Genomic DNA, 8,029 nt, shown 5'->3' with positions numbered 1-8,029 from the left:
TGCCAGTTCTTTGTCGTCCGCTGGCGGACAACAAAGAAGGTCTTTGTCGTCCGCTTACGGAAAACGGACGGCAAAGAATAGGCCGATGGCACAAAGAATGTCTTTGCCATCAGCATGTTCTTTGCTGTCCGCTAGCGAACGGCAAAGAGAGAGCTCGCCCCCACTAGTGAGCTAATTGGAAAAAACTTAACGGCCCCCCTCTTTGCCGTCTGCTAGCAGACGGCAAAGAGAAAACAAAGCGGACGACAAAGGGTGGGCGGATGGCAAAGAAGTAACCTAACTAACGGCCGAGCCCCACCCCGCCCCTTCATCTCTCTGTTTCTCTCCCTCTCTCCTCCCCGACGACCAGAGCATCCCTCGCCGCCCGCCGCCGCCCCCACCACCCGCCGCCGCTTGCCCCGTCGACCCACCACCCCGCCGCCCCCCACGCGCCGACGCCTCATCGCCCCACCACCCCGGTGCCCCGGCGCCCTACCACGTCGCCGCCCCATCGCCCCGCTGCCCCCACCACCCGCCCACCACCCGGTGCCACCATCGCCCCCGGCGCCACCGCGGCCCCATCGCCCCCGCCTCCCTGCCGGCTCGGCACCGCCGCTCACCGCCCCGGCGCCACCGTGGCCCCCGTCGCCGCTGCTCCGGTGAGTTTTTTTCTTCTTTTTTTCTTTCTTTTTGCTGTTTAATTGTTAGTGTTAGATTTAGTGCTAGATATGTCTTACTGTTAGATTTAGTGTTAGATTCAGTTTAGTTTTAGTGCTAGAATATGTAGAAGGGGAAGAAGAAGAAGAAGAAGAGGGGAGAAGGGAGGAAGAGGAGGAGGGAGAAGAAGAAAGAAAATAAGAGGAAGAGGAAACCCTAAAGCCTAGTTTTTGTTATAGTTTTACTTCAGTTTTGGTTTCAGTTTAGTTTTAGTTTTATTTTTAGTATAGTTTATTTTAGACTAGTTTTAGTTTAGTTCATAAGAATAAGAAGAGTAGAAGGAGGAGGAGGAGGGAGGAAGAGGAGGAGGGAGAAGAAGAAAGAAAAGAAGAAGAAGAAGAAGAAGAAGAAGAAAGAAGAGGAGGAGGAGGAGGAGGAGGGAGGAAGAGGAGGAGGATAAGAAGAGAAGAAGAAAAGGTTGTCACGTGCCCCGACCCCGACCCCGACACCCCGACCCCGACACGCCACCCCGACACCCCGTCCCGACACCCCGACCCCGACCCCCGACACCCTGACACCACACCCCGACCCCGACACCCCGACACCCGACACCCCGACCCCGAAACAGCACCCGACCCCGACACGACACCCCAACCCCGACACGCCACCCCGACACCCCGGCACGACACCCCGGCCCCGACCCCCGCCACCACACCCCGACCCCGACACCCTGACACCCCGATCCCGACACCCCAACCCCGAAATAGCACCCCGACAGGGTCATATATTTGTGAATTATGAGTTAGGTCATATATTTTTCGATTTTGTTATGAGAAACATCATATATAATTGTTTTGACCGGGTAGATTTAAACATCATATATATTTTTTGATTTTGTTATGAAAAACATCATATATTATTACTCATGTTGGGATTTTTTTATGTTGTATTAATTTCGTTTACTCTTTTTCATGGCAGGTGTTGAAAGATGGTGGGCGCTGGTCCGGAGCGCTCCGAGGCCCCTTCTTCGTTGGTGCGTGGTGGGAGGTCTTCCATTCCACCCGCATAAATCCGCTAAGCATTGCTGGACAGTATGGCGACACCATCGGGCCCTTCTTCGTCAACCACGGTGCCCAGTAGGGGACGAGGAAAGGGAGGGAAGAAGAGAGGAGCCGGAACATGTGGTCGCGGGAGAGGAGGTAGGGTGATTGCTAGGGTGCCTTCCTCGCCGCCACCCCCAGGTGTTTCACCCGAGAACGTGACTGCTAGGGTGCCTTCCTCGCCGCCACCCCCAGATGTTTCACCCGAGCACATGACTGCTACAACGGACTCGTCTGAGGAGGAGGCTACACGGACTCCGTTCCACGAGCCTTGGGTCCACGGGCCTTCGGCCCATGAGAGTTGGGCCCACGAGACCCCAGACGAGCACACGTCTGGATGGGGTACCTGGCCGGATCATCCTGAGGGGCCGAGTGGCCATGCTGATGATGGCGGGGAGCCGACTGATATTGAGGAGGAGGGGGGCACCGTCTATCAGTGTGGTTGTACACGGCTCCCGTCCGTGCCGGCGACCCACGAGCAGAGGTGGCTGATTTTCCCTGATGGGGAGAGGTAAGTGCATTTAATATTTTTGTACCTTCTGCATTCACGTTTCTTCAAATATCTAATGTGTTGGCCTTGTCATGCTGCAGGGGTTGGGACCACCATGAGAAGGTCCGCCGGCCCAACTCCGTCCTTGGAGTGCTTTGCCGGCAAAACTTCCCGGGGTTTGTCACGTTGCCTGGTGAGGGTCGGCTTCCAGAGCTTGGATTGAGCTGGGAACACTACATGGCTGCCCCGGCCCCGCCGGGTGAGATTATCGATGGTGTCTTGTGCGACACGAGGGCAAACGTGGTGATCAGAAAGTTCTGGGTAATTTCTCCTTTACACAATTAAAAATCTTCAACTAGCTAGTTATTAATTGTACTAATCAATATTGTCTCATTTGATTGCAGACATTCTATAGGTGTGAGGAGGGATACGAGGAGGAGGCGGCAAATGTTATCGAGAACATCTGCAAGCGCCTACTACAGAACTTACGGCACGAGGCTCGGGTGCAGGCTGTTCGAGACTACTACGCCTTGCATGGTATCAAGAAGCCCAAGCCGGCGTGCCGCGAGAAGTTCCTGAGTAAGGTGCAGTACACGAAGGTAATTCTTAAGGCCTTGTACTTACTTCCTTCATTTAGTAATTCATAGCGTAGCGCTCAAGTTTCCATTTGCTAACTTGGGCGCCTCTGAGATGGTGTGCGGATCGGATGGATTGTTTGGAGGTGTTGGTCAATGAGTGGTGCTCAAAAGAATGTCTAGCCGTCCACAACGCGGCCAAGGACAAACGTTCCCAAATGGAAGTTGTGCCACACCATCAAGGCTGTTCCAACTTATATCAGTTCGGGCGGAACTGGGTATGTGGTTTGCTTCATGATTCATGCAATTCATTCATCATGCTAGCTTGAGCCCTTTAATTACTAATTTACGTTGTTTCTCTCTTTCAGGCACGCTACAATAAGGCGGATAAGGTGCTAGAGGTGTAAGACCTCTATGCCATGGCCCATACTGCCTCTTACAAGAAAGTCAAGGCATTCTCTCCGTCTGACCTCGATGATGCAAACAACTTCACCAACATCTCCTCCCACGACAAGCTTGTGAAATATAGAGATCAAGGGAAGGCGAGGAAAGGGGAGGACTTTAACCCGAGCCAGGGTGCCATTGATCCAGAGCTGGTGATGATACCTGGTGGTGGGAGGTCCCATGGCTTGATAGCCATTGAAGATGGACTTATCCATTGTCCTAGCACTCTCCTGGAGATCAAGGCGCGCCAGTCAAGATCTGCTCCTGAGATAAGGCCTCGTGAACGGCCATCCCAACTCGCCTTCAAGGTTAGTTATACGTACTCAGCTATCTTTCTCCATTACATTGTGTGCGCTTCCATCAATGATTACAAATGCTAACGGGGAGTGGTGTTGCAGGCTGCTATACAGAGTGAGAGAGATAGAACAGAGAAACTTCTGTCGGAGGCGGCAGAGAGGCAGCGGGAGTTGGAGGAGAGGACGACAAATATGTTGGAGGAGGAGAGGGCACAGAATGACAAGCAGGCAAGGGCAATGTACGAGCTCCTTGTGGTAAGTTTCTTATGCTGATTAGCCAAAACATTCATGTAGTGTTTGTCTCATTACTAACTAGTATGACTGAGTCGTCAAAACCAAATGTGTAGTCTGTGTGTGAGAAGTTCGGTCAGACAGCTTCGCCGATGCCAGAGATTGCTCCTGGGACAACGGTGACTTTAATTTGAATGGACACTACTTGCTAGTCTTAACATTTGAGTGTCATCATGCTAACAAGACATTGGAAATGATCTTTGGTGTAGCGTAACTCCAGACAAGCATCGCATGATCATTATCCAACTACCCGCATGAGCCAACCCGCTCCCACACCTCCATGATCATGGTAAGTTTCTCTAGTGTTTTGCTTAACAAATGCATAAAGACCTAGACTTAGCTTTATTTCCTCCAAAATGACTTAATAAGCTTACTGACCTCCAAAACAATCCATTTTACCTAAGTTAGCTCTAAAACGATCTATAGTTAGCTTTGTTTCCTCCAAAATGACCAAAGTTAGCTCTAATATGCTTAGTTAACTAGGTTTGCTCAATAATGACATGTACTTAGCTTACTTATGTCAAAAATGGCATAATTAGCTTAGTTAGATCATAAATGATCCATTTTACCTAAGTTAGTTCTAAAATGATCCATTTTACCTTAGTTAGCTCATAAACGATCCATTTTACCTACGTTAGCTCTAAAATGACCCATTTAACCTTACTTAGCTCATAAATGATCCATTTTACCCAAGTTAGCTCTAAAATGACCCATTTTACCTAGGTTAGCTCCAAAATGATCCATCTTACCTAGGTTACCTCTAAAATGATGCATTTTACCTAAGTTTGCTCATAAGCGATCCATTGCACCTAGGTTAGCTCATAAACGATCCATTTCACCTAAGTTAGCTCACAAATGATCAATTTCACCTAAATTAGCTCATAAATGTCATATATTCTTCTTCTTCTTCATTTTCTTCTTCTTCTTCTTCTAATCTTCTTCTTCTAACTTTCTTATTTCCCATTTTGCAGAATTCATTCACTTCACGGAAGCTTGCATAGATGGAGTGCTTGTTTGGTTGAACTATGTTTCCTTTGTATCTATGAACTATGCATGTATGGTAGGATGACACTATTGTAATATGTATGGTTGGATGCATGTATGTCGAACTTGCTATGTATGGTTGATGGAACTATGCATGTATGATGAAATTATATGTGTTGGATATCTCATATGTTTGCTGTGAACTTGCCATGTGAAAAATATATATGTATCATCTATTTGCTCTGAAAATGGTTGGGTATAAGAAAAAACAGAAAAAAGAGGCAATGCAGGCTCTTTGCCGTCTGCCACCAACGGCAACGAGCTCTTTGCCGTCCGCAGCGGATGGCAAAGAAGCCACGTGGCAACCACCTGTGCTTCCTGGCAGCTGACCCATTTGGTCAGTTTGCCTACAGTGGCAGACGGCAAAGGCTTGATGCTCTTTGCCGTCAGCCATAGACGGCAAAGACTGCCGTTAGCCACCTAACGGACTAACAACGAAATTATTGTCGTCGGCTTTCTTTGCCGTCCACCGCTGATGGCAAAGGCTCCTTTGCCGTCCGCGTCAGGAAGCAGACGGCAAAGAAGGTCTTTGCCGGTCCTTTCTTTGCCGGCGCCTTTTGCTGTCCGCGGCAGACGGCAAAGGCCTTTGCCGTCCGCCTTCCATGCCTTTGCCGTCTGCCTTGGCAGATGGCAAAGTAGCTGATTCCTGTAGTGAATGGCTATGCAAATGCCATAACAGGTAGGTATGGTGGCTGTTTTGAGGAAGATAAAAGGAGGCTTATGTGTGATAGAGCATATCGTATCACGGGGTTTGGATGCACCGGTGAAGTTTGCACCAACTCTCAAGGTGAGAAAGAGCAATGCACGGTACCAAAGAGGCTAGTAATGATGGAAGGTTAAGAGTGCATATAATCCATGGACTCAACATTAGTCATAAAGAACTCACATACTTATTACAAAAATCTACAAGTCATAAAAAACCAAGCACTACGCGCATGCTCCTAGGGGGATAGATTGGTAGGAGAATACCATCGCTAGTCCCCGATCGCCACTCATAAGGAGGACAATCAAAGAACACCTCATGTTTCAAATTTTGTTACATAACATTTACCATACGTGCATGCTACGGGACTTGCAAACTTAAACACAAGTATTTCTCAAATTCACAACTACTCAACTAGCACAACTTTAATATCACTACCTCCATATCTCAAAACAATTATCAAGCATCAAACTTCTCTTAGTAATCAACACACTCATAAGAAAGATTTTACAAATCTTGAATACCTAGCATATTAGGACTCATCCCATAATTAAAGGAAATTACCATGATGTTTTGTAGGACTCTCAAAATAATATAAGTGAAGCATGAGCGAACAATAATTTCTATAAAACACAACCACCACCATGCTCTAAAAGATGTAAGTGAAGTACTAGAGCAAAAACTATATAGCTCAAAAGATATAAGTGAAGCACATAGAGTATTCTAATAAATTCTGAATCATGTGTGTCTCTCTCAAAAGGTGTGTACAGCAAGGATTATTCTGGTAAACTAAAAAGCAAAAATTCAAATCATACAAGACGCTCCAAGCAAAACACATATCATGTGGTGAATAAAAATATAGCTCCAAGTAAAGTTACCGATGGACGAAGACGAAAGAGGGGATGCCTTCTGGGGCATCCCCAAGCTTTGCCTTTTTGGTGTCCTTATATTATCTTGGGGTGCCATGGGCATCCCCAAGCTTAGGCTCTTGCCACTCCTTGTTCCATAATCCATCAAATCTTTACCCAAAACTTGAAAACTTCACAACACAAAACTTAACAGAAAATCTCATGAGCTCCATTAGCGAAAGAAAACAAAACACCACTTTAAGTTACTGTAATGAAATCATTCTTGATTTATATTGGTGTTATACTTACTGTATTCCAACTTCTCTATGGTTTATAAACTACTAGCAAAAGAGCCCGTGCGTTGCAACGGGAGAAAAAAAATACCACACGCCTCAAATTAGTAGGTAATATTTTTTTGTCATGACTTTAAATATTACACACCAAATTAAAAACTATAAACATTTTCAAAAAATCATTTGAGGTTTCTTTATATTTCATAGCAAATATGCCCATGCATTGCAACGGGATAATTAAATAAGTATCCCTGCAGAACGTGCAGGCGTTTGGCACGTGCATGTTGTAATCGGCTACCTCCGTAAACGGTTCCAGGCTAGTTGTCAATCGATACCACAAACAACCCCCTATAAAGCGATGCGTTACCGCACATCCTCCTTCGACGATCCTCTACTCCTAGACCAGCGATGCCGCCTCCCTGATCCTCTTCCTATGCAGCACCGGAGCCTCCCCGATTACTTTCGGCTGACAATACACACATACGTATTGACTGGAGATCCTATGTGCGAAGCTAGCTAGCTGCTGGATGGATTTCTAGGCTACCACATGCATGTTCGTAACACCACGATGCTGGCTTGATCGATCTTGAGGCTAGCTATGTAATGATCAGCAATGCAAGCCTTTTTCTACAATGGGCTTGTGGTTGGGCTGGATTTTTTCTCAAATCTTGGAGTAGGCAGGGTGCAACCGCCGCTACAGTGTCGAATAATCCCACCTCGTATGAACCAGGCAGGAGACCATATATGGCTGGCACGTCACGGACGAAAACCAAAGAAAATACGTAATGTAGGACCAACTAAGCAGGACGAAACCAAGAATATCACCTCCCTTTAAAAGTAGGTATAGATATAGATATATATATAGATTAGACAAATGCCCGTGCGTTGCAATGTGAAAAACAATGTTTATTATTCCTATTAATCTGCCTGATCAAGGAACCATGTTGTTGAACGATAGTCCCTGATAATGAAAAAAGGATAGTTCATTTGGTCAGGATATGGGTTATGATTTCAAGTAAATTGATTTGTATGAACAACTAAGTTTTGATTGTTAGTTCATTATTTACATTATTTGTTCATTCTTGAAATTTAAAACTAAAAGAGAAAAAGGGCAATATCAATAAATATGAAGTAATAGCAGCAAGCAATCTAACATGTAGAATAATAATTGCAGCGGCAAGCAAACCAATCGAGAGAACTATATCCATATGCACATTTTCAACTTCTGCATAATTTTGGCTCTGTGTCGACAGTCAACAATCCTTACTCAACATGAAAGATGAACTATGTATAAATTGCCTCCACCCTA

Source organism: Triticum urartu, chromosome 7A (assembly GCF_056163025.1).
Source record: "Triticum urartu cultivar PI428250 chromosome 7A, HENAU_Tu73, whole genome shotgun sequence".
Classification (NCBI taxonomy): Eukaryota; Viridiplantae; Streptophyta; class Magnoliopsida; order Poales; family Poaceae; genus Triticum; species Triticum urartu.
Note: the sequence above shows the minus strand (reverse complement) of the source record.